At 36.7% G+C, this 7,716-nt stretch overlaps 1 long non-coding RNA gene across 1 annotated transcript; it reads right to left on the reverse strand.

Annotated features, from left to right (window-relative positions):
• LOC116217556 lies at positions 1-7,704 on the reverse strand. Its single transcript, XR_004162241.1, has 2 exons — positions 1,136-7,704; positions 1-328 (listed from the first exon to the last, which is right to left on the reverse strand). It is a non-coding gene; the product is annotated as an uncharacterized LOC116217556 (long non-coding RNA).
• Positions 7,705-7,716: the final 12 nt, after the last annotated feature.

Here is a 7,716-nt window from a genome sequence, read left to right on the forward strand (position 1 = left end):
AAACAAACAAAATAACTTTATTCTAGGTTTTGACCATAGCTGGAGTAAGAGAAACCTTGGTTTTCTTTTTTCTGGATTGAGCTCAGGCCCTCAAGCCTCTCTGAGGAATGAAAAAAGATCTGTCCTTCCAGTCCACTGTGAACTGTACAGTTACTAGGATTATAAGTGGATCACCTGTGGACTCCATGAGGCCCATCTCTCCATGCCTGTGTGATCAGATCCACTATGGAGAAGACAGTGTAGTCTGAGTGTGCTGAGGAGAGATGGAGTCTCTTGGGCAGGACAGAGCTACTGCACAATCTCTTCAAGAGACCTCTTGCACAAGTTGCTAGAAGTGCAAGAAAATAACAAAAAATTGAAAATCACATCATCAAACATTTGTTCTCAACCACATCTATCATATAACCTTGATGCAAGTGAGGATTATTTTTACCTTATAAAATAAGTCAGTTTATACATGAAGCCAATTTTAAAAAGAAATGAGTTGTTCACAGTAGCGTGTTGTTTTATCTAGCAAATACTGTTGTATAACATTTCTCTTTAAGTACTGATAATATAAATGGCAATGCAGTCCTAACAAAGAGCTTTGTCAAAAGTCATAACTTCATTGGTATTCTCAAGATCTTATTTTTTGCAGGGATGTTTCCTACTACTTACCATGCTATAAGTTTTTGATAGGCACATACAACGTCCACGAAAGACAATAAAAAACACAAAGATAAATTTGAAGCATATTCTGTTCCAGAACTCTTTGAATTAAAGTTGCATGATTCCGATAGTTATAAAAGCAATTTCACACCAAGAAACATATAATCACACCTTGATCTTGTACCAAAACCTATGCAAATCACAAATTAAAGTCTAATGCCTGTCTATTGTTTCAGGAGCACATGCTGGAAAGGTATCAAAACTTCAACATCCTTCTATGGAAGGAATATAATGAGCAGGTGCTGATAAGAAGCATTTTTTAAACCGCTTCTCAGAATAGTGATACTAAATAATATTGAATTTAAAAATTATTATTATTAGACTTAGCAAAAGGGATTATTATCACATCCCTAAAAGACTTGGAGCTTCGAAGGGATATAAACATTACACTGAACTACAGAGGTAAATGAAGACCCGAAGAACACACCTTCTTCAATTTCTTCACATTCTCAGTGGGACAATGCAGCCCTCAGGCACAGTACTGCTCAGCCACCAGTCTCACAGGGTCCCCTCCTTGCAATTCAACCTTCTACACAAAGATACATCTGCTTAAGCCCAGTTTTCCACACCTCCCTGCTGTCGCTGTGCATGGCATCTGAATCAAAGAGAAACAATTTATTCCATAGAAAAAAGTGCAGATGCCCAACTTAGTATGGCTGACATTTACCTCCGTTTCTCCCCAGCATTGTCTCAGCAAAGAACACTGGCTTCTCAACTTCCTCCCCATAACCAGCTTTCATCATCCAGGTTCTGTTACCCAGATTTTCTTCTCCTTTAACTCCTCTTAGCACTTTTAGGATTTTCTTCTTGTTCTGTTACAGCTAAGTTTGCTCAAGCAGTTAATACTGTTACAAAAAGCACTGCTTCTGACAACTATTTTGGATAACATAGCCCACTGAAACCCTCACCAGTTGTTTTCTTTTTGGTTGGTTGTGTTTTTTTTTTTTTTTTTTTTGTTGTTGTTGTTGTTGTTGTTTTTCCATTGAAGACTTATCATGATTACACGTTAAGGGCTTCCACCTAGTTCCAGACAGAATTATACCATGTCTTCTCTCATCAGAAAAGACATAGTCTATCAAGATTAGGGCGCCACCTCTTCAGAGACCCACTAGCTCAAGATCGTCAAACTAGAACATACTTGGCCACTGACATGACTGTGAATTATCATCATTTTGCAAGCAGGAGTCAAACGTTCATATACACATCCAGTCCCACCTGTAATTTCCCAAGTTGTGTGTCTCTCACGGGAAAGGGGCACCAATACTTTCATCACTTTTGTGGCCCCCCTTTTACTAAATAGGCTCTACTTCAAGCCTGTAGCTCCAGGCTGTGTAAAGACAAAGATTTTAAAAGCAAGACATATGACACTGATTTATCACAAATGAGAGGAAAACTCACCATCTCCATGCAACTTCTTTCTCATGAACTAAGAACTGAAATATGGCTCATTGATGCTGCCAACTGCAGTGACCCTAAATTTTGACCAACAAACACAAGACACTAATCATGTAAGAGGACTTGTAAGACAGTAATAAAAGGAAAGAGATGAATTATAGATGTCAAGTTGAATCACATTTGGGGCATCAGGCACACAAATTATTTTGAATCTTGGCTTTTCTTACTGGCTGTTGTTCTCTGCCACAGCACGAAATCCATACAACTGCTTCAAAACTTAGTGGAACAAAAATGAAGTGTCATACAGTCCACTGCATGGCAAAAAAAGATTTAAGAAATACGCGACTGTCATTAAACTCAGCCCCCAGAAATCACACATCATATAATCTTATATGGCTCCATTTTAAATAAGGTGACAGAAGGAAAGAACAGAGTGGGACATGACAGGTTTTTTTTTGTTTGTTTGTCTTGTTGTTGTTGTTGTTTTACTTTCAGTAGCCCTGACAGCCAATCTGATAGGTATTTGTTCCTCATCATGTCTATAAATTATATATGGTCAGACATTCTAAAGATATGTTCCCTAAAGGTTTCAGGTTCCTACCACTGCTGTCTTAATTTATGTTTCAAAGGAAACTCCTGTGGAAGGAAAAAAAAAAAAAAAAAAATACTTTGTTGGCTCGCAGCAGTACTGTCATGATGGCTCCTAGATTATTCCCTCGAGGCAGACAGACTAAGTAGGAGGCTTTATCATCATTCAAGCAGATGGGTTATTAGACACATGACACCAACAATTTTAGTAGACTTGAACATGCAAGCTTGGTTTCAAGGCTGAAATACCAAAATGAATCCACTCCTGAGGAATTCTCTGTTATCAAATAGATACATTTGATAGAAGTATCACATCTACCCTGTAATGATTTAACAAAGTATTCTTATTTTTTATTCCTTACTGAAAAGTAAGTGTAAAAGAACTGAAACAAGTATTTAAGTCCCTCTCTCTCTCTCTCTCTCTCCCTCTCTCTCTTCTCAGGTTCCGTCTGAATGAGGTCCCAGAGTTCTATAGTTTCACATCTAACTCCTCACCTGAAGAGTAACAGTTATGAAAAAGTCGTGAGAGTATTTTTTCTGCACTCTTCATCTCATCTTTTTGATTCTGGGTAACCAGCCTCTTACAGAAGAGAATTAAGTATCATAATTGTAAATACTAAAGCATAAAAAAGTCCCTAGCCAATAGGCTTCACAGCTAAAAATACTCAACGTGAAATCCTTTCTTCAGAACCATTCCATTACTTTGACCCACTGTATGTACATCAGTGTTTAACATTTTTATAATGTAGGTACATATCCAAGATTCCAATCTGTAAGCTCATACTACTTAAAAAGTGCAAAATTGCTATAACTACAAAGAACTACCCACTGTAAAATTCCACAGATGCCTTTAATAGAACATACTAAGCAGCCTACCATGCATCCATCCTTTTCACCTCAAAGAGAGTGACATCTTCAAAATTAATACATGAAACACGTCCATCTACAACATAAGCTCCTGAATCTGTTAAACTTACAGGCTTAAAGTAGAGACTAAGAATATGGGACAGAGAGAAAAAATTAAAGAGCTCTAGTGACTCAGAATCTGAAGACTCAGCACCTAAATCTTCTCCTGGTGGCATTTTGGAGAGTGATCAGCAAGGAGCAGACTTTGGTACTTTCCAGTTACACTACTAATCCACAGTTTTTGCCATTGTAATTTTCTCTTTTTCCACTCTAAAAACAAAGTCATCTTCACTTGTAACTGATTTCTGATATGACACCTACAATACCTAACCTCAGATTTACTTAAAATTAATTAAAATTAAGTATATGTTGCTTAATAGTACTTTTTATTTAATAGGTAATAATAATCCAGTGAATTTGTTATTTCTTCTATCAGACACTTGTAGTCTGATATAAGCTACACTACAGTATGCCAATAACATACAACAGCACAATTATTTAGGGGTGAAAATCCTGTCGAGTCCATACATTCCAAGACGGAAAAATTCACATTATAATCAAGTCATAATTTCTGTTCAAGAAGAGTTTAATGAATGTGTACTCTAGATATTTGGTCTGTTTGTGGAAAATGAGAGATGACCTTCTCTCTTCACTCCAGTAGCAACTGGTTTATACCGTCCAGCTATGCACACAAAGGCATTCCATGTTTGCTTTGATTGCTTGTACATGCCAGAAGTTGATGTCATTGATAGATTAGGGCTACTGACACCGTTATCATTCTCACACAAAAACTTTATTAGCATTATAGAAGGACTGAAAGTGTGCTACCCCATTTTCAAAAAATCTTCCCCATCTGCTGCTGGATGACATACACAGATCACCTTCCCTTGCCTATTAGCTAGAGAGTACAGCAGGCATCTGAACTCCACGGGAAGATTCTGGATGCATATGCCTTGTGAGCAACTCCAGTGTTTGTAAGATAATTGCTCTGGCATTGTTAACTTGCAGCAATAATCGGGAATGAAATCACCTAATAAGCCAAGTTACCTAGTAATCTAACACATTATAACCGTAACGATTGCATATAAACTTTGAACCCCCGTTAATGCCAATTAATTTCAAGAGCATTAGCACCCACGGTAAACAAGTATGAAACAGTTCAACTAATTAAAGCTTACTACGTAATAGTCCTTTAGCTTCAATTATCATTTTTCATATTAGTCATCTGAAACAGTAACGATATCCACCAGCTGGAAAAGTTGAGCACTTAGAACAGGGCCATCTATTCCCACAGCAACAGGTAATCGTAGCAGCTTTTGAAACTATGTCATGCACTTTCCTAGGGAAACTGCTAACTAAGCCTTATCAACAGAGACAAACAGCAGATGGCAATAAATGTGCCAAGACACATTTCATCCTCCAGGAAGAGTTCAACACAAGGCATCAGCAAAAAAGAAGCAGAGCTGGAAACATGACTTCCACAGATCTTAGCCAGCTGCTCTCTTCTGTAGCAAAAAATAAATAAAATCAAACCTAGTCAAGCAGTGATTCTCACTCTACAGTACAAGTCTCCAATGTAGCCCATCTTTCACAGAAAATCTAGTACCAGGTGCATCACAAGAAGACAGCAGAAATCATTTTTCTTATGAGAAGCTTCCTTCTCAGCCCTTCTCATTAAAAAGGAATTTGTTCAAATACAGACATCAACTCTCAAGGCTGAGAATGATCCCAATGAAGTCAGAACCCTGTAACTGCATGCAGACTTCTAATTCTGACAGTTGATCTCGTCTGGAAATACCCTTCAACAACTCCACTGCTCACTCATAAAAGTACACAATTGGGAAGAAACAGAAGCCTGGAAATAGAATTAAGATACTAAAAGAAAGTCAGTTACTCCATTTGCAAGTTATGTTACTATTTTCAAAACACGTTACAGTACAGCTGAATTAACATTTATGCCCCCATTACATTTAAAAGGCAGTTAAAATCAAAACATGTAAAGTTTTCTTTCACTAGGATTTCCCAAACGCCACCTCCTCCATTATTTACTGTAAGAGCTCAAAAACACAGAAGACAACAAAGTGCCAGTTTGGTATGTTAACTCAAGTCCTACACAGCTATTGGCCAAGACACAAATTCTCATAATTAAAGATAAAAAATACCTCCACGCTCTGTAAAAGCTGATTAATGGGTTAAGCATGCAAAAAGCTTCTTTTCCTTTCTGTTGTTGTTTTTTTTTTTTTAAAAAAAAGAACTTACGCCATCAAAATCCAAACACTGTGAAAGGTGTCTGCTTCAAACACTATCTGGCAGAGCTGAGTAGTAAAAGTACTACCATGTCACATAAAACTGAAAAAACAAAAACTTAAGATCAAGAACAAAGAGCAAATCTGTGATGATCTATGCGGAACACAAACTATTAATAAACTATTAACTCCAAAATTCTTCACAGAGAGAAGAGCAGGCACAAGACAGGCTTTCCTTACGCTACACTAGAAAAGGCCAGGGACAAATACTAAGTCAGTACTGATACTTGATAATTGTGATAATCTACTGCCATGCATACCTTACATGCTCTTCACTGCAAAAGAAGTTGCTTGGCTTAACAGAGACTCTCCCTTATTATGCAGACCAGCTGAGCCAAAAGCTATGCAGTACTGTATGGAATAACAGAAGGATCATTTCTGGAATAGGCAGATAAATAACACTTCATACTGCTCTACCATCATATCCAGATCTCTTCTGATTGATATATTCTTCTTTTGTTTGTTTGTTTTAAATAGGGGGAAAAAAAAGAAAGAAAGAAAAGAAACCAATATCCCTTAAAAAACGAAATAACTGATGTTTAATAAGCTAATATAATAAACATCAGATAACAAATATTTATTCCTACAGTAAAAATTAATGAAAAGGAAACTGGGACAGCTGCACAGTCCAAAATTGGCACTGATTTTCAGAGAAGGAATAGGATCCCTGAAACTATTACTAGATGGCTCAGGAATCCCTGGCAAAAAATCAAAGTTTCTTAAAAAAATAATTGCTGTAATTTAACACAGTATTTATGACAGAGCAAAGTCACACAAGCTCACACTCCAGGCTGAAAACTAAGAGACACAAATAAAAGCCACAATTTATTAATCTTCCTTCAGTTAGCATGTCAGAAGCTCATCTTACGGGGAAAGAAAAACACACCAAACAGCACAAAATAGATGACTTGCTTATATATGAACGATGAAATAATTGTTTACTTCTAATGTTTAAAAAAAAAATAAACAAATCAAAAGTTCAAGAACCAAAGCAGCAGATAGAAAAAGGTCTGTACAAGAGAAAGGTGAGGGTTGTGTTTATCTGAATGTGCTTGTTAGACAAGCCAAGATCAGGACAAAAAAACCACAGATACCTAAAAGCAACCAAAAACATTATGACAGCCATTAGATCAATGTGAAGTGCAAGTATCCCCCTAGCCACAGAAGGAAACACATTAGTTAAGAAATGACATGGTAGGATGTAAAGGGAAGCAACTTGACTCCTCCCTATGAAGTGCTCAATTCCAAATATTCCAAGTACAGCTAAAAAATCTTAGAAACCTGTATAAAATTGAAGTCTAGTCCAAAAAAGTAAGGAATATTTAACAAACAATGCAAGTTGAGAGGAAATTTCCTGTGTGACAGCTTTCTCCAAATTATTTTTTTTTAGGACTGTTGGGAAGTATCCCACTAGAGTACCACAGCTAATTCCATTTGGACATGTGCATATGCCAGCATAATGCACTTTCAGCAAGAAGCAGCTACTATAATCTTCCATTCTTAGTTCAGCAAGACACTTTTTATTCCTGAAAGAAGAGTTTCAGTCTCCTAAATTCAGCCCCATCTTGTTACAAGTCAGAAGCATTTTTCCATGATTTACATAAAAGCATTTCCACTGAACTAAACAGCAAATGACAAATATAATAAATGGGATCCAGATAGCATTTAAATAGCTGTACTAATTACAATACACAGATAGGAACACGATCCCTTACTCAACTCCTTGGAATAAGCATCCAGAACATTGAAGAGAAAAGAGAAGAAAAGACAGCAAGTAAACAAATTTACAAACAAAACATCCAAAAAAAAAAAA

Source organism: Meleagris gallopavo, chromosome 1, assembly GCF_000146605.3.
Source record: "Meleagris gallopavo isolate NT-WF06-2002-E0010 breed Aviagen turkey brand Nicholas breeding stock chromosome 1, Turkey_5.1, whole genome shotgun sequence".
In the NCBI taxonomy this organism is placed as follows: domain Eukaryota; kingdom Metazoa; phylum Chordata; class Aves; order Galliformes; family Phasianidae; genus Meleagris; species Meleagris gallopavo.